The sequence below is a fragment of the Miniopterus natalensis genome, chromosome 2, assembly GCF_054644295.1.
Source record: "Miniopterus natalensis isolate mMinNat1 chromosome 2, mMinNat1.hap1, whole genome shotgun sequence".
Classification (NCBI taxonomy): Eukaryota; Metazoa; Chordata; class Mammalia; order Chiroptera; family Miniopteridae; genus Miniopterus; species Miniopterus natalensis.
This window is the reverse complement of record NC_142082.1, coordinates 10,502,678-10,524,642: the sequence shown is the minus strand read 5'-3', so window position 1 is coordinate 10,524,642 and position 21,965 is coordinate 10,502,678. Positions and strand designations below refer to the sequence as shown.

Genomic DNA, 21,965 nt, shown 5'->3' with positions numbered 1-21,965 from the left:
CCGAACTCCGAGTCCCGGCCCGAGCGCCGCTTCCTGTTTACTGCCCCGGCTACGGCAGCCGCAGAGGCTCTAAATACGTCACCGCTCGTTCGCTCGGCCCGGACGGCCCGCTCGGGAAACCCGGGGAGACGCGCCCTCTGGCGGTCGGAGCGGGTCTAGCAGCCGTGGCCGGCGTCTCTCGCCGCCGTGGGGAGTCAGCGCCGCCAGCGCCCCGGGGGCTTTGGACGACTGCACGAGCCGTTTCAGTTCGATTCCGTAAACGTCTCTGGCAGTGTTTTAACCAGGGCGACCCGAGTGATGCGCTACAGGGAACAATTAGGGAACATAACAAAAGGTAACTTCAGTGTCGAAATTTGGGCCGCAAGGTTCAAAAGTGCTGCGGGAATTTGGGTGCAAGCGCAGGCGCAGGTGTACTCGCAGGCGCAGGCGCAGGCGCACGTGCACGCGCAGGCGCAGGTGTACTCGCAGGCGCACGTGCACGCGCAGGCGCAGGTGTACTCGCAGGCGCACGTGCACGCGCAGGCGCAGGCGCAGGCGCAGGGGCGGGAGGGTGGCATGGGAAACGAACGCCCTGGGCAATCTGCGTGCAGGGCTGGCCTTGAGAGAGCCGCTAAGAAGGGCTCCTGCCCGCTCCGACCCCCTCAGCCGCTTCCCAGCTCAGCTCCGCGCAGGTGGCGGCAGGGCAGAGGACGTCCGCGCTGCCCAGGGGCGCTGCGGGCAGAGAGGTGCCGAGGCCCCTGGCTCTCGGCCTCTGAGCGCTGCGCCAGCCCGCGCCCCTCCCCGCCTTGGCTGGAGGGAGACTCGCCCTGTTCAGAGGACGAGTAATCAGCAGAGGCCTGCAGAGGGCGGGGGCCCCCCCGAATGTGGTGCCTCGGGGGTCAGAAGCGAACGGCAGTGGGGGACGGGAAACTGCACACAGGGTGGCAGTGCCCGCCCCGGGCGAGACAGGCTTGGCCACGCGCTGGCAGATGCACAGGGCGCTCCAGAGTGCCAGCAGGGGCCAGGGGGTCCCAGAAGAGGGGCCCCCCGCCCCCCGCCCGAGTGCACCCCTCAAATGTGGCTTTCCTCCCGGCCCAGGTGCCTTTTGCAGGATAAACAGCACAGAGGGTAGACTCCCCCCTCCCCCCCCAAGGAAGCAGCCTTGAGTTTGGACTTTGATCGGAGGGAGCGCTCAGGAGATCGAGTGAGTGGGAAAAGGCCAGTGCATTTCACTGGCAAGTTCAGCACTTTCCCACCCTCTGCTGAGGGGTAATACAATGAGATCAGTTAGAGAAAGAAAAGACCTTTTAAAAAAACTTTTTGCACACATGTGCAGTTTATGTGACATTTCAACATTTTTACGTGTCACAGGTAAGGTGCCTTGTGAGAGCTCCATAAATATTACTATTTATTGTTTTATTTCTAGTCGGCTTCATTTATTCGCCTTTGTATTTCTAGCTAGCTTTCGTCTTGATTTTCTGTGGCAATGAGTTAACGGTCACAGCTTAGGTAGCTCAGAACCTCCACGTGGCGCCACAGTTGTCCCGTCCTGCTTGCTTTCCCTGCGTCCATCCGCACGCTTTTCTCCTAAGTGACTAGACGGCCTCCCTGCCCCAGGTAGTCCAGGATTATCTCCCCATCTCAAGGTCCTTAATTTAATCGTGTGTGTACAGTCCCTTGTGCCATGTAAGGTGACAATTCATAGGCTCCAGAGGAGAAGGCCTCCTGGTGGGGCGGGGGCCTTACTCAGCCCACCCCAAAGGCCCCTCGAACTTGCTAATTTTGTCCACTTGATCTCAGAACCTGGAACACGTTGGCCTCTGAGTGAATGTTGAGTCAGTGGGCACACATTTCAGTTTACAGGTTGCTGCCACATTGCACCCCCCCACCTCTGGGCGGAACGTCTATGTAAGAATCAAACAGCCAGAACTAAAGATAAAATCCGTACTTTCTGCGGTGGGGTTTGGGGGGGATGGTGTTTTAATGTGAAGGTATGCCCGGTCTGTATTCCTCCCTGCAAGTAACAGAAATAAACTGTCGCCCACTTAAGCAGAATAAGAATTTAATGGAAGATATGATGTTTCCATCTCCTTGACATTCAGGTTGAAGTTGGTTATGTTAGTCCTCAGGTTAGTTGCATGGCCTGAAACCCCCTTTCCGTTTATTTCTACTAGTAAAGATCTGATCCATCAAGTTTTTCTCAAATGCCACTTTCACGAAGCATTTTCCGGCCTCCAATCAAATATAATCTCTCCTAGGGATCTCCCTAACAATGTGTTTAGACCGACCTTGTGATTTTACACATTCCGTCTCCCTGTTTCTTCCTTCACTAACGGGGTGCTGGAGTGGACAGCTTACCAACCAGTTTTGTGGGATGCTAAGCTCAGTGGGGGGTAGGTCTCCACCGCCCCCTACAAAAGCTGAAGGGGCGTGGGCTTCCTCCCCCAGCTTCCTGGCTGCTGTAGCATGGGCACACACCTGGACCCAACCACTGTCTGGTCCTGGAGTTTTGAACCTGATGGCATGTTGCAAAGGACGGGGGACAGAGGTGCTTCTGAGCAGCTGTAGCAGAGATGCAAGTTCAGGCTGTGGCAGCCAGTGCCCAGGCCCAGCTGCTGGTGCCGGGTGTCAATTGGCAACAACCCGGAGGTGGCATCCTAAACAGGTTGTTTCTGTGGGATGACCTCGGCTTTCCTTGGCTTCTACCTCGGTTCTCCAGCACCGGCAATGATTTTGTGAACTGTCCGGTGCCTTTTTTTTTCCTCTATAGACTGTATATTTGTATTCCCTCCAAATTCATAGGTTGAAACCTAATCCACAATGAGATGGCATTTGGAGGTAGGGTCTTTGGGAGGTGATTAGTGCCTTTATTAAAGAGGCCCAAGAGAGCTACCCCGCCCTTTCTGCCATGTGAAGGCCCATTAACATACGCCTGCATCCCGGCATCCCCCTGGAGTCAGCGAGACACCCTACTGGAGAAAAGTATGAGTTTTATTTTTAATTCTGGCTCAGAGTAACAGGGTTACTAGTAGGGTTAATGGGCACTATGAACCAAGGAGGTGAGTAACAAACTTTCTGTGAAACGAATTCTTAAAGGTGAAACAAAATCCTCTTGTGGACAATGTTTCCAATCAGTTGTTACCGTAAATTTGTTAAGCAACCCAGTGTATCATGTTAATCCACCATGGTGTTTGATAGACTAGTTTTGTATGTTCAGGGTAATTTTCCCCCTTTTTAAGATAAAGCTTTTGGAAAAAAAAGGACCTCTAGACCTTTCTCTCCTAAATTGTTTCCATTGCCATGAAATCTATTGAAGGGCCTCTTTCATTTTAACACTAAAGGCTGTGTCATCAAAGTAAAAGAATCATTCTTGTTCTTGTTTCTGGAATCACTGTAGGTTTGAAAATGAGCTTCTTTACCTCAGACCAACTGGACACATTCCCATACAGCCTGCCCCCCGTCGGGGTCCCCCGGGGTAAGTGGTGACTCTCTTTCTATCCTTTCAGCAGTTCCGAGAAATGCAGCACGAGGCTTGGCGAGCAGGGCTGCAGGCTGCCTTTCAGCCCCCTTTGCCCCTCAGCTGGGCTCCTTCATCGGTGCCTGGTGCCCACTCCCGAAGCTGGGGGTGGGCTCAGCTTCATCCCCCAAGCCTCGAGGACAGGGGTGGCCCCATTAGGGATTCAGACAACGGCTAATACAAGGGGACAGTAGGTGGTGAGCAGCCAAGAAGTACAAACAAGAAGCCTTTATCTCAGGAACCATTTACAGTCATTTTCAATAGAAACACCTAACGTCTCAGGAGCATTCGGAGGCTGTAACGAGCACGTCTCCCGGGGACCGAAGCTGGGACATTCTGGACTGAACTCTGTGGATTTTCCACTTGGGCACATAGCGTTGACTATATGATATATACAGAAGGTGTGTCACGTAGAGTCACAAGTTGACAGGGCTTGAAATATGTGATATTCGACTACATTCTATCATTATTTTCTCACTTATCAGAAGTCTCAAAGAATTCTGTTTTTCCTTTTGGCCAGTTGACACATTTCTAAGCAGAGACCAGTTGACTTGCGCCCCGAGAAAGAGGGAATTTACAAAATGCCTTAGAGAGGGCGGGGTGGGAAGTGGCTCCAAGCAGGCCCATGACGTTACGCTCCCTGGGGAAGGTGCTGGCACGCAACGCCCACCGCCCCGAGAACGCCCCGTCGGCGGGAGGCCTGGAGGCTGGACCGGTTCCTGGACTTTGCAGTGAGGCTTCACGAGGGGACTGGGGGCCGACTGATCAAGTGTTGTCTCTAAGAAATGAGAAGGGCGGGAGCTGCCGCAGAGTGTGTGCTTTAGACCAGTGGTTCTCAGACTCTGTGCTTTCAAGACTCTTTTATGCTCTTAAAAATTATCCAGTCCCCAAAGAGCTTCTGTTGGTGTGCTTGCGATATCACTGGTCAGGTGGGTTCTGGGAAACTCCAGGGTACACTCATGAGAGAATGGGGGTGGAGAAGGCGGACGACTCCCGAGTATTATTAGGAGTCGAGTTTTAATTTTGCAGACGCCCTGAAAGGGACTTGGGCTTCTCTGGACCAGGTGTACAGGGTAGAAGGTGTGTTTGGGTGAGGGGCGGTGGGTGGGGGGTTCTGTTGACGGGTGGGGCTGGGGTTTAGGAGTGCAGAGGTGAAGGTCACTGTCTCATTTCCTTTCCTTTTTCTTCGTGCTCTTGTTCCTAGAATTTGCTCTTTGGATGATGAGATTACCAGAAGCGAGGAATTGTGTGAATGGACCTTGATATTGCCTCATTAAGGACTTTTTAAATCTGTGCTCCAAGGTTTGGTACATTCAAAGTCTTCTGTCTCATTTTTTCCCGCACCCAAATTTGGAATTTAGAAAGAGCCCGCGTAGCTGTATTTAGACGATGGGTCTCCCTGAATACATTTTGGGATCTTTATACATTTATACATTTTAGGATCATTTATAAATCTCTACAAGTGATGATATGCTATCATTTAAATGCAAATAGGGCCCCACTTCTCTTGTAGAGGGGGCTGCACAAACCTAACAAAATAGTGTTTTTAATGCAACCTAATAAAAATTTGAGCAAAATGGATCCCATTTCTTCCTTTTTTGTCCACAAGGTGGTGCTGTTTGCCTTCTAATAATACATGGCAGCCAACCCCAAGAAAACAGGGTACTCGAAGCAATCATCATCATTCCTGTTCTGTAATTATTAAATTCTCAGGGTGCTATTAGGTTTGTCCCATAGAAGAAATCTGTAGGGTTCTTCTTGTAGAAACATAATTTTTAGCAATGAGTTAGCTCAAAATTCAACACTGTTACAGTCATCTCCCGTTTTCCCTCATAATTTCATTTATAATAATTATATTTTGTGATATAATGGCTTTATGAAAACATCATATTATATACCCAATGACTGTGAAGTTGTCTGCCTTGGAGCCCAGGGAAATCATCAATCAGCAAACTGGGTTCAAAATGGGGCCATTTTAAGAAAGCTATTTACACTCTAATTTGCAAGTTTTTTTTTTTTTTTAAATTAAAACATTTCTAAAATGTACTATGGTTGCTTAAAAAAAGTAATGGCTCTTTTTATGGTAAGGAAATAAATTGAACCTCTGTGCTGGAAAGTGCGGAAAACAAATCAGCATTCTTTGTAAATAGATGTTACTGCTGGTTTACAAATTACCTCGTGTGCTTTTTAGGTGATGGAAAAATGAAATTGGCCTCCGTTTGCACAGCGTGTGCTGCCTGTATGCTGTGTCACTTTCCAGAGGATTATGGAATGTTGGGAGGTCAGGATTCTTGAAATGGAGATTTCTAAGAGGTGGCAAAGTGAAAATAAGGCAAGCCGAGGTATTTAATATCTGTGCTGATGGATTTGCGGGCAAACCCTGGACTGGGAGCCAGCAGATCAGCTTCTGACTTTGACTGAGCCATTGGTGGCCACGGCAGGCCTGGCTCTCGGTGAACGTCGAGGTAGACCGGAGGTCAGGCTGACGGGCACTGGGACAGAGAGAAAGGCCACTGGCCAGAGGTGGTGGCCAAACGTTCAACGCTCAGTGCTCAGAGCTAAGCAGGGTGTTAATGTGCATCCCGAGGGAAAGGCTACCACCAGAATCCAGACTTTTGGGCCAAATCTGAGACCTCAGTCTCATGAGCAGGATGAAGTAGCCTCCGGTCCGGCAGGACCCACGGAGCTGTGCGCTGCAGACGTTGGCAGGTGAGCAGCATGGAGATGGTTAATTCCATTTAGCAAGCATTCTTTGACTGCATGAGAAGCAGCCCACAGGAGCAGAGAAAAACCCGTCAGGTTTGGGCCAGAGCTTGTGCGTCAGGAGAGGAGAGAGGAGACAGCATCTCAGGATGGCAGGTGACTGCAGTGAGCTGGATTTCTAAAGTCAGAACAGCCTTACGTCTTAGTCTGCTCAGGCTGCTATAACACACGAACATCCGTTTCTCACAGTTCTGGAGGCTGGGAAGTCCAAGATCAAGGCAGATCTCGTGCCTGGTGAGGACTCGCTTCCTGGGTTGAGGACAACGGCCTTCTGGTTGTGTCCTCGAGTGGCCGAGGGAGCTCTAGTCTCCTCCTCTTATGGGAACACTAATCCCATTATGCACCCCCCCCCCCAGGACCTCACGGAAACCTGTTTGCCTTTGGAAAGTCCCACCTCCTAAAACTATCCCGTGGTAGGTTAGGGCTTCAACATACGAATTCCAGGAGCACAGAAACACGCAGGCCGCAGTACCTTATCTAATAAAAATCAGTTGTGCCTTGGATAAAAAAAACTAGCCCCTATAAAAAGATTTAAAATATGACTTGATTTTTGCACAGTCTGTTTGGACTTGTTAAAAACAAAGCACAGTTGGCTATTTCCTCTAAAGATTTATTCATTCTTACCCTGTTATATTTACAGAATTTTAACAGAATGACATAACTAGACACCTGATAGCTCCATCTATCATAGGAGGGTTATAATATTCTAGGTAAAAGCATGTGCTCTGAAATTGTACGGTAGAATTTATGGACAAATGCTAAGTGCTTTAATACATTATTATTTTAGTCCACAAGGAACCCTATTTCGGCTGCTCTTACTATTCCCGTGGTGCCGAGGAACTGCATTTCAGAGACTTGCCTAAGGTCTCATAGTTGGTAAGTGGCATAGCGAGGATTTGAATCCAAGTCTCTGCTTCCAAGACCTGTACTAGACTATGTCTTAAGTCCCTGAGCACACTGACACCCTCTCTTTTGAAACCTCACTTCTTTCCGGGTAACAGCTTTATCGATCTGTGAATTGGGCACCCTAACGCAGAGACGACATTCTTTGAAACCTTTAACATTCACAGTAAGGAAAGGTTCTGTGGTACTGTCAGTGGGTAAGGGGCAGTGGAGGGCTGACTCCCACCAGCTCTGTGGGAGGTAGGGGACGGGTCGGTCGGCCTGTGGGGGACAGGAAGCCCACGGCTTCTATCCGCACCTTCCCTGTCGCTTCGTTTCTCTGGGGAGGGACTGCTATGGCCAGTCGAGTTTAAGGATCTTTTGTGAACCACAGCTAGAGGTAGAACTTTCCTAACTCTAGGGAAAGATTTATGGGCAGGCTCGGGAGCTGAGGTAGCCTGCAGTTACTCCTTTTGAGAGGAAGACTAGTCATTTCTTTTTGGAACCCCGCTTTGCTCCCCCAAATGCTGGATAACCGTGTCTGCATTCTCATGCTTGGCCGCAGGGACTATCCACTCCCTCCCACCAAACACACAACCAAAAACAAATAAAAAACCAACAAAGCTCAGGCGAGCTCCCTGGCATCACTGAGACGACTGTCTGGCTGCTTTTCTGTTCTCGGGCCTGGCAGGGGTCCTGGCCCTTCCTCACGCTGCAGCGGTCGGGTCTCAGGCTTGGGCTTGGGCTTGGGGAGGGGGCAGAGGGGTCTCTGGCCTGCTTGGGTGTTAGACCAAGTTAGTGATAGAGTCCGTCCAGCTTTAAGCTCAGCTCAGCGTCTCTCTCTCCCCCCCTCTCAGGTAGTGATAATTATTTCACTAGGCTTTGTTTTCTGTACATATACATCTTTCTAAGGACGTCATGGAGAGATGTGTTGTTCCCTGGCCAAATACCATCTTAATCACTTTTATTTTAACAAATTTTATTTCCTTGGTGGAATTCAAATCTAAAGGGAGATTCAGGAGACAAGTGTGGTGAGAGAATGACATGGTGAGTTAAACCTGGTAGCGTCTTCTTAGGGACACCGGCCGTCTTCTGCTTTGCTCTTCAAGTCCTAGGCTTGCATAAAAACGGTGTTTGGTCTGAGGCGAGCTCCCTGGCTGTTTAGCAGTAAGTCAGACCCGCACCTGTGGGCCTGCTGGGCACCACCTCTTCTCTCGGGCAGAAACCCCACTGTTGGGACGTGGGATCTGGGAAGCAGAATAGAGCTCGGTGATCTTCAGCAAAGCCATCGGTGTGCAGCGCTCACTTAACGGATTTTCCAAGCTAGTCAGCCTACACAGCCCGAGGGGAAACAGGCACAGGGCTGCTGGGTTCACAGGGACCAGGGACAAGTCTGGGGACCGGGAGCCTGGACAGGCCGCCTGACACCGGAGGGGGCTGGGGGAGGTGGTGCAGGGAGTCTCCAGCATTTTATAAAGAACACCCAGCGAGTGTTCAACCAATGAGCTAGGCCACGGTTTGTGACTGAGAGAAGAAAGAAAACGCACTAATTGAAAATAAGCACCTTTGTCACTCACCTCTGAAAGCATTTCCAGGTGTCATACGTGTGTGCTTTACTTGTAAAATATTCTGTTCCCTCTTTTCCCAAGTATCTGGGGACCAAAGTATTGTATTAATTTAACTGGACAACTTGGTGGAGTTACTCAACAAACGGAAAGTGTTGGCAGAGCTGTAGTTTTGAAGTGTAATCCCACTTGTTTCTCCAGCATAGCAGCTGCTCCCTGTTTGTTTAATAACAGAGCCGATGAGTAGTTAACGTGAGAGGAAATCTGGGAGCAGGTGTGGTGCTATTTAGACGTAATGGAGGACACGCTCGACATCTGTGGCAGGGTCTGTGGGTAAAGCAAAAACAGGAGTTAAAATCAACCTCATGTCAAACCTGCGCAGCTTAAAACTTCACAGTTTCTCTGGACGCCGAGGGAGGGAGTGGACATGTGAGGGAGCGAGAGGGACTGGGCTGCGTTTGTTGATTGCCTTCTGCGGGCACTCATTTAATCATCACAGCAGCCCTTCAAGATAGGTTTTGTTTGTTCCATTTTACCTACGTAAAAAAACCGAGCCTCAGATCCGTGGTCCCCCCCCCCCCCACCTCGTTACGCATTAGAACCACAGAAGTGGCGTTAAAAAGACACATGCACACTCATGAAGATGGCTGTTATTTAAAAAACAAAAACCAGTTAGAACCCTCGTATCTAGCTAGTGGGGATGTAAAATGGTGCAGCTGCTGTGGAAAACAGTTTGCCAGCTCCTCAAAAAGCTAAACATAGGATTACCATACGATCCAGCGACCTCACTCATAGGTAGCTATGTATCCAGGAGAACTGAAAGCAGGGATCCCAAAGGGTACACCTACCCCCGCGTTAACAGCAACATTATTCACAAGAGCCAGAAGATGGAAATAACCCAGAAGTCCATTGGTGGATAAACGAATGAACAAAGGTAGTGTGTACACGCAGCGGAATATTATTCAGCCCTGAAAAGAAGTGAAATTCAGATACTTGCTACAACGTGAACGAACCTTGAAAACACATGCGAAGTGAAGTAAACCAGGCACAAAGAGACAAATGTTGTACAATATTCCGCTTACACGAAGTGCCTAGAACAGGTAAATTCATAGAGACAGAAAGTGGAATAAAGCCACCAGGGACTGGGGGGATACGGGAGTGGGGAGCTATTGCTTAACGGGCACAGAGCTTCTGTTTGTGACGATGAAACCTTCTGGAGATGGTGGTGGTGACGGTTGCCCAGCACTGCGAGTGCATTTAATGTCGCTGAATTGTTCCCTTACAAATGAGTAAAATGGTAACTCTTATGCTATGTATGTTCACCACAGTAAAACTAAACTCATTGCTTGGGCTCCGCTATCAGACATGCTGGCACGATTGGCTTGGCCAGGGGCCAGGGCATCGGTGCCCCCCAGGTACCTGCTGCTTTCAGGCCGTCCTTCCCTGAGTTGTTCCAAGATCCCTCTTGGTTTTAAGCTTTGTCTGGCTGCCTCTAAAGAGCTCCACCCATCGAAGGCAGCTCTGCTTCTCCCTGTCCTTACATCAGCCCTCCACCCACAGTCTCAGCGAGGCATTAGGGGAAAATCAAGATGAACGAAAACTTTGCTGTAGGCTTCCAAAACCCCTCAGGTTACTGGTTGTTAGCCCATATGACTCCACGAGAGTGGGTTTCATACTGGGTGAAGGATTCCTAACATCCCACCACCCAGTCAGGCATTTTATAGGTCAAAAAATTTCTTTCTTTGTGCTAATGCTCGGGGTGGAAAAAGTGTAAGGAACAGAGTAGCCAGAAGCTACTTTGAGGCCTTATAGGAGACTTCTGGGCTCGTCACTGCAGGGGCCAGGGGCAGTGAGGGAGACTGATGGCTCCCCGTCCTTTCTCCATGTCTATGGCTCTGTTTCTCTTGTGTGCCCCCTGCAGCTTTCCCTGGGGTCCTGGGTCCCGAGCCATCCTCGGCTCTAATCATGTACCTTCCACTCCTTTGGATGGCGGAGTGTGGTTGAAGGGAGGGTGCTGAGTTGCACTAAGTTTCATAACTCAGGAGTCATGATTTCTCACAGTTCTGGAGCTTGGAAGTCCAAGGTCACGGTGCTGGCCGATTTCATGCCTGGTGCAAGCCCGATTCCTCGTAGATAGCCATCTTCTCACCGCACCCTCACGTGATGGAAGGGGTGGGAGCTCTGTCTGGGGCCTCTCGTAGAAGGGCACTAATTCCCTTCCTGAGGGCTCCACCTTCATGAGCTATTCCCTTCCCAAAGGCCCCACCTCAAAGGATCATTACATTAGGGACTAGGTTTTCAAACTATGAATTCCAGGGGGTGGGGTGGCACAAGCATTCAGACCATAACAACCCCATTTCATGATTAGGGAGAAAACAGAATCTTTATTAGAATTCTCAGATCCAAGCTGAGAATATGTATTTCGATGTCTGTCCTGCTGTGGCCTGAGACTCGAAACCCTGGATGAAAAGAAGTCTCCCTGCAGTCTACCTACAGCTTAGAGAACACACGTCAGCACCTACATGAAACCCTCACTGGGAATTTCTGGTAGTCACATTTATTATTCCAGAGGAAAACAAGTATATGATAAGAAGTGGAATATCTTCTGTTGTTATCTTGGGTATCACGATGAAAACCTTCCTCAGAAAAGCAACAGTGAGTTGTGAGGACGCGGGATGCTGGAATATCCTTTGCCTTCGAGGCATTGCAGACAGCCGGAATCAATCCCGTAACCTTATCAAGCGCAAGCAAACAGTAAAATGAAAGCCATTTATCTGAAACAGCAGGTTGGGAACCTCGTTGGTACACTTCGAAGGCATCTCGCCATCCCCGCCAAGGCCTGACTCCACCGGAGCAGGACATGAATTTTTCATGGCCCCAGTAATCAAGGTCTTTAGAGTTTCACGGTGTTTTCTCCCTAATACAGCTAATGTGCTGAACATTGTCGACATCCCGCTTGTGATTGCCAAGGATTAAATAAAAAACCTGCTCTGAACGATGATCTGAAAACACCGAAAGGAATAACTGTGCTGTAGGAACTAACGTTGAATTATGTGCTCTATACAAAGCCACTCGAGGTGGGAGGGGCAAACCTTTCAAGCTGGTTTTAGGTAACAGATAGAGACATCTTTGTTGGATTTGTCTGGAAAGAAGGCAGGAAAATTCTTACATCTGTTCTGGTCGACATGTGTAAGGCTCAGCCCTGTCCCCCGCCTTGGGTCCCACCCCCGCAACTCCCATCCTCTTTAGACCCCTTCTCTTTACTCTGGCTCACGGATAGAGAAGAAACGCAAATGAGTATCAAATAGTAATCCTGGAAATTTATCAGCTTACTCCCGCAGCAGCACCATCGCTCATAAAACATCCCGAAGGTTCTCCTGTTGCCGTGATTCACTCGACACGTTTCTTTGTGGAGCAGTTGGCCTGGGAAGAAGGGGCGGTTCTGTAGCATCAAGTGGGGCAGAAGAGAGAACGCACAGAGATACAGGCTGGATTTTGTCTGATTTTTGACAGTTTCAAAAAAATAAAATATGATCTAACCTGGAAGGGCGAGACCCTGCTGTTACTGGAAATATTAGAAACATCTAAAAAAATAAGTTCCAAAACGCCTTTCAAAGTGTTTTAAAGAATGACTCGCCATGCTTGGATGACCATGTAACATTCCAAGGTCAAAGTGTTCCACTGACACTTATTTATTAGTGTGCCCTGTGTGCCCGGCGCAGGACAGTCGTGGTGGGAGCCCCGGGGCGCAGTGGGAGGCCCCTGACCCCGGGCTCAGCTGCTGTGTGGGCGCAGGCACCCCGCGGGCAGCACCAGTGCCCGGGGAGGAGGACGGGGTCAGCAGGTCTGGGGGGCCCAACCTGAGTCAGCCTGAGGTGGGAGCAGGGTTTTGTGGGGCAGATGTGGCGTTTTGCTAGTTACGTGCCCCACCGGGGCGCTTCTTTGGAATTTCCATTCCATTTGCTCTTTGGAGATCAGTTATTGGGAAACATACTTTCTGCCTCGAGATAGGAAGAAAGGGAGGATTCCTTTTGTGCAGGATTTTCCACAGAATTTCCTTGCGTCGCCGAGCTCACCGGTAGAGCTGAAGCTTGTGGGAATTCTCCTAACAGATGCGTGTTGAGCTAAGTGGCAACGCTTTGGCTCTGGCACGGGGGCCTTCCGCTACCCCAGGGCTTCCAGGGTGGGGCGGGGGATGGTCCGCCGCCTGTGATTTATCTACAGACCAAAGGAAAGCAAGTGACAATTCCCAGGCTTAACCCTATAGCAGGGCTCAGAAAGAGTTTAAACTTAGCGATTTGCCCTAACGAAAGCAGCCAGCCCAAACTACTGTTTTCTAATGTGCAGGAATATATTGACCAGTTGAGGACTCCTCTTAAATGTGGGAAAGTAATGAAAGTGTTTTGTAAACGGCTCCGTTCCAATCTTGTTATTCTTACAGATTATACTTTAGTAACTTTTGAATGATGATCTTAGAAAGTACAGGGGTTTTAATTGTGAAATTACTCTTGCTGAGCAGCCCTCAGAGTAAGCCTTTTAAAACATGAGGTAGATAAGTTCTTTGGTTTATCTGTCTTATGTTTTAAAAGGCTTACGATGGAGGGGGGGAAGTGCGAGGGAAATAGGGGGCATCTGTAATAATGTCAACAACAAAAAATAAACTTAAAAAAATAAAACATAAGATAGCTAATAATTTTCATTTCCTTAAAACCTTCCAGTGGTTTTCCAGATCAACGTAAATGACAATATCTTGCTGCGAATAGCAAGGTTTTCAGTCATCTTGTTTCCTGTCGCTTTCCTGAGCTCAAGTCCAGTCACGCTCCCGTCTCCCACTGCAGTCCTCAAAGACTCCAGGTGGATGTGCTTCTGCCTCAGGGCCTTTGCACTTAAGGTGGCCTTTGCCTGGAATGTCCCTCCACCAGGTATCACCATGGCTTACTGTCTCTCTTTATCCAGGCCTCCTCCTAGCACACCCTGTCACTAGAAGAGTTTTTCTGACCATTTCATTTACAATGGCACTTATTATTTTACTTTACCCTTCTTCATAGCACCCCTTACTACCTGACATGCTTTGTATGCACGTTTTAAATATTTGACTGGTTGCTTCATCTCTCCTCATGTAAACTCCATGAGAACAGGGACATGGCATTGTTGACTGCTGTATCTCTAGGTTTAAAAAGAATATTTGGCAGATAGTAGGCATGCAGGTAAGTATTGCATGCACGAATGGGAATATTCAAGAGGTACCGTTAAGTTATTTTAAAGCCTGTTTCAGTGAGCTAGGTGCTGGATATTCATTTGTGGAAAAAGGAAAACAAGCAATAGGGAATCCAAATTCTCCCTGAAGGTTTTCCCTCAGTCTTTGGGATAGCTTAGTACACCCTAAACCTCTCGGTTTCTTGACTTTTATTGAGTCACTTACTGTGTTTCTGACCCCTTTATTTGATGATCCTGTTCTATCTTATATTGGTGAATTATTTTTTATGTACATGCCCCTTCTTCCTAGGAAGACTGCATATTTCTTGAGGGTAGGGACTGGGTCCTATACTTGTAGTAGGCACCAAAATGAGATTTTCACATACAGATTAAGCCTGGTTTCATTAGAATCCATTTTAGTTATATCTCCAGTGCATATGAGTGATTAAAGATTAGGGCCATATTATTCATGTGGCTTTAGGTCTAAATTTATGGTAAAATGGAACTTAAAGAAGAAACCTGGAAAACAGCACCTGTGCCACTTGCTACTCTAATGTGAGTTTTCTTTGTTCTATACAGTAAGTTCTATAGATGACGGAGTAACCCTGGCTTGTTGGAAGTTGAATGTAATGACATCAACACCAACCTGGGTGCCAACACTTGAATAGGTCCCTCCCGACAAATATTTGGGCAGCGGTGATGAATATCCCACTTTAAGACTGTGTGTGTGTGTGGGGGGGTGTGTAAAATATTTCCACACATCGTCAACACTGGTTGGGTAACATAGGTGTTTAGTACAAGAACAAAGGATGTGGAAAAGTACCCTTGGTAATTTATGAAAAAGGAAGGATCTATAATTTTATTTTGTACCATAAAATACCCCCAAATCACATGTAATGTGAGACGTTAGATTTAGCCCATGGTGGAGTATGCTTGATGTCTGTTGAAAGACTATTACCAAACCCAAGTAAAGGCATTATAATTTCCCCCTCAATTTCATTCTAGCTTTATATATATATTTATACAATTTCCGTATCATTCTAAGTAATTTTTGTTTTCTTATTTACTTCCTCTGTATATCTGTAGATAGTAGCACCTCTGCAAAGTCAGTATTTAGGCGAACCACACAGATCCGATCTTTCAAATTTTTCCATATAAACTATTCCTTGAGTTTTAAAATTTTTATTACTTTCTGCCTCATAAATTTACTTTAGTTTTTAATATTTCTCTTACCGCCAGTCCTGAGAAATAAGCATAACACTGTGATGCCAATTCTCTGGGTCCTTTTTGAGACCACATCCCTTCTAAGTGGCACTAGGAGCCTGCGTTTATCTACCCGCATCTCGGTGCCTTTTTTTTTTTGTAGCTGTCATCACTCAGAGTAAATCCCGCTTTAGTTTCTTATAACAGTTCTATGTCTCTTCCTCTATTATACCTTCGAAAGGACCTTCCTTCCGTTACAGAAAGGGTTTTACGCCATTCCCTACAGATGCCAGCTTGCTAGGCTAGCTTGCTCTTTCCCGCCTGCCACCTGACTGCAGTGCTTGGCTCCGTCTCTAGCTTGGATGCCAACAGCACTGCGCGGGTGGGGTTGAGATTTGCCTGCCAAAGTCCTGGGGAAGCTGGTGGTTTCTCCTCTCCAAAGTCATTCACAAAGATGGGGAAAGCCAGTTCAAGAGGAATCCCTGTGTTACAGCCCTAGGACCCCCCAAAAAACAAACAGACTTGCTATGCCATGACCTAACCTTTCCTTTTGTTTTCTTTCATTCAGGCAGTTGAAGCTCTTCCACTGTGTTTTGGCAAAAAGTACGGTAGCCCCGAGCTTTCGTCTGGTTAAAGCCGGGATTCAGGACGCTTTCCTGATGAATTAGTGTTAACTGCGGCCAAAGAGCTAGATGAGGCCCACCTGGCGTGGCCCGTGGGGGCCTGCGTTTCAGAAGCCGCTTGGCTGTGCTTTCGAGGAGGGGGAGGCGGCCCCTGGAGACAGGTACTGAAAAGGGTGTTCAGGCTCGATCGAGCCCCTTTGCTACGGATTGGTGGGGGAAGATTTTGTGTTCAGCTTATACTGGTGGCACTGGTCGGAAGCAGACGACATGCAGAGAGGGCCCACAGGGCCTACGGGCCTTCATTTAGCGGCCGTGTGTCTACCCAGGCAGTGGGACCTCAGTGGTGAGGGAGAGAAACACGTTCCGTAGTCCGCAGACAGGTTACACTGGGGTTGGCTGGCAAGTGGAAAGACAATTTCAGTACAAGGTGATAGCTCTTGCCTAGGAAGTTCCCGGAGCTCTAGGAGCCCATCGGGGGACCGCCTACCCTCTTTAGAACTCACTGATAATGGGACATGTTATGTTTGGAACTGTCAGCAGTTCCAGTGGAACTGGAGTAAAGAAGTTGGGCCCATCAGCTTAGAATACTAATTTATTCGGGTTAGTTGGTATAGACGAATAATTTAGTTGTATGAGTTGGCATAAAACTAATTTGTAAGGCAAAGGAGAAAGAGATATGGGACATTTTTAGCATCACTGTCGAAAACATATATGGTACAGTATATAATTCTCATAAAATGTTACAAGACCATATATAAATGCAAAGCATTATGACGCTAGAGAAAGAATACTGTTGAGTATCATTCACTGCTCACTATTCACAGCACAACTAGAGGTCGCTGGTAGACATTCATCTAGTTGGGGAACAGAATTAAGAAGACGCAGAGGGGTATATAATTAATTGAAATTGCAGTTATCAATGAACATATCAACAGGAAAGCTTCATGTGGGTTATTTCTAATGACGAGAGAGGGAGCTGGCCCAGAACTGCCTCCCATTGCCTCTCTGCCCAAGTCCGAGAATCTGTGGTGGGGCCATCCGGGCCCTTCCTTACAGGGAAATAGCCGTCTTTTCCCAGTGAACTTCAGGATGCCCTTCAGGTAAACCCCAGGAATGGAGTCTGTTATGTAATCCTGAAACATTCAAAGCTGCGTTGCCTCCCCGGGAAGGGCACAGGCCGAGACAAGCCGGTGGTGCAGCCGCCCTGACCTGGCTGTGATGCCTTGAGCTGCAGAAATGCCCTCGGTGCAGAGATGGTGCACCCCGTCTCTGACCCAGCTCTGCCTGCAACGGCCGCGGCCTGTTAGCTTGATAATCTTAGATGCAGGCTCACTGCTGAACTTCAGCACACGAACATCTTTGTCCATGTTCCTAAGTTGTATTTTGCACACGTTTGGTTCTGATTGGTTTCTCCCATGTTCTCTATTTAAAAAATTGCTGCTGTGCCAGGATCTCCCTTCCCTCACGAAAGTATAACAGCTCGGACGGCAACTGATAGCACCCCTTTCGCCATATTCCTTCTCTTCTGCTCTTTTTGATCACCTGTGGCCTGTATCAACGGCTGGTCTTGGCTTCAAACTCTTCTGATGTTTTGAGTTCAAAATAGAAAATTGCGACTTTATCTTCCTAAAATTTTTGTCCGTATCTTCCTAAAAAATAGGTAAGGATGAAGCTAGAATGATACAGGCTAGAGAATCAAAGACAGGGAGACAGGGCCTCAGGACCAAAAGCAGAAGGATATATGGGCTCTGGTTATCCGCTCCGCCGGGGACGCTAACATCGATTCGTCTTGGGACTGTGATGAGTTTTGCTGTCTTAAAAATGTTCCTGTTTCCTCTGTTCTGACAGTGATGTGCAGCAAGCATGGTCCACTGAAAATAAGACTTGATTAAAAAAAATTGCAGTTTGTACTTGTGATCCTTCTGAGACGGCAGAGGATAACAAATGGATTTGAAAAACGGACACCTATTGTGAAAAGTCACATTTGGGTGATAACTGAATACAGGCAACCCTTTGGTGTCTTTCCTTCGCCACAGCTGCCTGCCAAGTGAAAAAATGACAGAGGATCCTTGTGGGGATGGAACTATTCGGTATCCTGATGGTCTGTGGTGGTGGGTACACATCTGCTCTGGTGATAAAATTGTATCAAACTTAATAAGCACACCCGCAAAAGTATAACTGGGGAAGTGGAAGGAGATTACTGGTTTATATAATGTCATTTTCCTGGTTGTGATACTGTATTGTAGTTTTGCAAAATGTTACCATTGGAGCAAACGAGAAAAAGTATACGACGGACCTCTGTCTACCATCCCTTAAAACCACGTGTGAATCTATAGTTATCTCCATAAAAATGTCCAAAGGGACTTGCAGTGAAATCTGTTTGGTCTCAGTGTTGGTCTCTGAGACCAAACATAATGATCTTTGCTTCTGAAAAAAATAAATTAGAACAAAGTGCTCTAAAAATTAGGATATAAGAATATAGCTGTAAAGGAAAAGTATCTCTGGAAAATTTAGCTGATTTGCTTATAAGGAGAATGACTATTAACCTCATAGTTTCTTGGAAGGAGGTTTAGTTTAAAATGTTCAGAATAATATGTGCATAAAAAAGATGCACTTTCAGTAAATTTTTAAGCGATGTGATACGTATGTTCATATGTGAGAGTTTATTTGAAAATTGTTAAATAGTAGGCACTATGATACACTTATATGATTATATAGAGAGCAGATTCTGATTCATTATGTTTTAAAATCTATAAAAATGAGTTCACAAAGGAATTCTTTCCCTACACATCCAGAATGTAACCTAAACACATAAAATCAGGTAACAAGTCAAGTAATAAAAACACTAAGCTTACCATTCTAGGTCATTGTTTGTCATTTGTGTGTGTGTGTGACCTTGGGAGGCCACATTACTTATGTTTGCTTAGTTCAAAGTATTTTCTGAATTTTTCCTTTTGAAAGTAGCTTTGGGCTCTATGACACATTCATTTGCATGTCATCAGGGGAGAGAAGTCTTTGTGTTTTGAGGAGGGTGAAGTTGTGAAAATATATTAAGTTTGGTACATACCGTGTAGATGAGATTGACTCATTTTCTAATGGGCTAAAAACAAGGGGCTACTGTAAAGCAATGCATTTGCTTTTCTTGTGTGGTTTACTTTTGGGTTACCAAAAAAAAAGCAAGAAATGGGTAAGCATATGTGACGCTCATTTACTTGGTTATATTTGTCATAAAGTCAGTTTTACGACTCTGTGGACAAATCCTATATGATTTGATACATGGTATAATTGGGTATCAACCAATTAGCCAAGACAGATTTGTTGAATAGATACAATTTTACAAATGATGAAGGAATAGGCAAAGGAGCCTTAGGTATATTTTCAACCCAATGCGACAATTCCATTCCATATGTTTTGTTTACTCCCTGTACTTAAACATTGATGAACAAACCTGCTCCTCTTGACCCGCTGCATTGAGAGATGGGTGGTTGCTCCGTCCTGGGCTGTGCGCCCAGACCGGGTGCCTGGGGTGTGTGTGAGACGGGCCCTGTGGGCCAGAGCCGCTGAGCGTGGGGAAGCCCTGACGACAGTGAGCCGGAGGCAGAAGGCAGCCAGCGAACTCCTAGGATGAGCTGACAGAGAATTTGGGAGCTCTCTTGCTCTGGAAATTCTGGGGAGATTTCTTCATTCACAGTTAGAGCTGAGCAGTGCTTCTTGAGTCCTTTAGCACAGGAAGGCTTTGCTCTCCTATTTGTCCTCTGAGGGCGCCCAGCAAATGCTGTGCTTCCCCATAGCTCGGTTACGGTTCTGTGCCAAGGCTGAAAACTCAGGAAATTCTCCAGGGTTTTTTGTGCTGTGCTTGAGAATGAACTGTTAGGCCTTAGGTTATCAGGAATGAATCTTCGTTACATGGGGCCCTGCGAATTACTCAAGGGCTCCGCTCTGGACCTGCAATTTGAGTTGCGACTGAATATCCATGTTGCTCCCTCAATCAGTCTTGTTTTTGAATATTGATATCTTTGGTTGAGGTTGCAAAGTGACTTTAATCTTCTTACATGTTGAAGAATGACTTCTTGCTGTCTCAAATCGGTCATCTAAAAGTTTAATTTAATGACCTATTGAGGTCTACTCCAAAAAACCCCATTATATCAATATAAAACACTGTATATGTAGAAAAGAATTTTCTAATAGAAATACTTGGGCTCCAGTTATTATAAAAAGAAGATTCACTTTTAGGGAGGGGGGAAAATACATAATAGTGTTCAGGTAGCTAGATGCATTAAAAAAGAGAAAGGAATGAAAAAGGGAGAATTGGAATCAATTGTAATTCTTCATTTTGATGTTTCTTTATCTCTAAGTTCTGAGGGATCCAGTTCCATGATGAAAGTTTCCCCATTATTACTCTGCCCATGGGCCTTGTAATTAGGAAAAAAACTCAAAACTGATCACCCTTTGCTATTTTTGGTTGAGTAACATCCTTGGATTCAGTCAACATGAATATAAGGCTTATATTCAAATCAAGCTTATAAAATATAATATTCTTTCTTTCAAATTTGCCTCCGTAGCCTCCATCCCTCATCAAACATCAAGATTAAACCGGTCAGAATGGATACAAGGCTCCCTCTTTACATGAGAAAGCAAGCATTGTTTCCTTACGGATGAGCAGGAGCTGCTGAAAGATGGGCCCTCGCACCCAGCTCTCATCCTGAGTTTCTGGGAGAGTTGAGGTGCTAAGAGATGTTATCCAACCTCCTAGATATTTCTAAAGACCCCCAGGCCTCCCATGTGCTGGAAGGTGAGACAGGATTGAAAGTCTCTCTCAGAACGATTCCTCACGTTACTGTGGTTTTGTGTTACTAATACAATACTTACTTTCCCAACATCTGTGATGCAGTTTTTATTTTTATTTATTTTTTATTTCTTCAAGGCAATGAACACAGGTAACTCCTCTTAAGAAACAGAACAGTTAAGCATAAGGTACACACCAGGTTGTTCAGAGGTAGCTCCAAGCGGTTCACATTATTCATCTTCTGATTACTTTTTGCTTTTCTAAGGAAAGTGCAGCTGTGTGTGTGCTAAGACCGAAGAGATTCAGCTTTGGAGGAGCGCGCATTTCAGCAGCTGTCGCCTTTTTGTCGGTCACTGTCTGTCATCAGGAGCTCTAACTTCCTCTGTTGTAAAGGGAGCGTCAGTGTCCCATTGGGCGCTGCAGAAGAAGGAATGACCCCTTTTGACAGTAGATGTTGTCCAAAATGTGGAATGTAGGCTCCATGAGGAGAGAGATTTTTGCCCATTTTGGTTCACTCTGTTATTCCAACGCCCGGAATGGTGCCTTGTACGCAGTAGGCCCTCCGTAGATATTTGTGGAATGAATGAATGAATCCTCGAGAAAGAGTGGGATGTGAGTTTATTGGAACCCTAATCTCCAGTGACCAGGGCGTTACCCTGATGCCTTTCGATTCCTTCATCCTATGAAGAGCTGGTCTCGCCTTCTTCCAGGCTCGGTACCTGAGGGAGCAGGACTCTGTGGCCTAGGTTGCCAAACTCTGCAATTCTTCAAGAGGCCGTAGTTGAGAATTCGGGAGGCTTCGAAGTGGCTGCCTCAACCCTGCAGAGAAACACCAGCTGGCAGAGGTGCCAGCCCGGGGCCGCATGGGGTGCTGGCCAGGCGTGGAGGCCTTCCTCAGGCTCATGAAGTGCGCGGCACCATAATTTGACTTTTGAATGCCATAGACCCGGTTAGCAAAGTCTAAATCAGCAGCCAATGCTTATATCTTAGAGTTCTTATTTCATCACAGAAAGCTCAAAGTATGTGAAGATAGGTTGGAATGTGTAAAGAAAAGCTACGAAAGCAGGCTTCTGATAAGGGCAGCATGTGAGTTGTGTAACAGCTCTGAATTACAGTCCGAAGGGTGGAATGCTGACAGCTCCTTCTTTCTGACTTGAGATCCCTAGGATTTTATTTCCCCCTGTACCGGGTCGTTTTTGAGCCAATCTTAAGATGAGAAAATACTTGGAAGAATTATGCGTGGTGTGGAGTAGATCTCCCTTGTTGTCAGTGGGGGCCCCACTGCTCACAGGTGGGTGGAGGTGATGCCCACGTATTTGGACGTAATAGCTTTTGACAGATGGACCAAAAGAACTCCTTTTGAGCCCTGCAGTTGTCTGTAAATCTGCCGAGTTGGTCATCCAAAGTGATGACATTTAAGATATAGTTGGTACGCTGTTTGTCTTAAAGAA

The 21,965-nt window shown here is 46.9% G+C and overlaps 1 long non-coding RNA gene across 2 annotated transcripts; it reads left to right on the top strand.

Moving 5' to 3' along the window:
* The first annotated feature begins 261 nt into the window (after window positions 1-261).
* On the top strand, window positions 262-21,284 carry LOC148093634 (uncharacterized). Of its 2 annotated transcripts, XR_015714019.1 has the most exons (4): window positions 262-334; window positions 3,377-3,454; window positions 4,701-4,803; window positions 20,780-21,284. It is a non-coding gene; the product is annotated as an uncharacterized LOC148093634 (long non-coding RNA). The 2 variants fall into 2 exon arrangements; XR_015714018.1 differs by lacking the exon at window positions 20,780-21,284 and having other exon boundaries at window positions 4,701-5,766.
* Window positions 21,285-21,965: the final 681 nt, after the last annotated feature.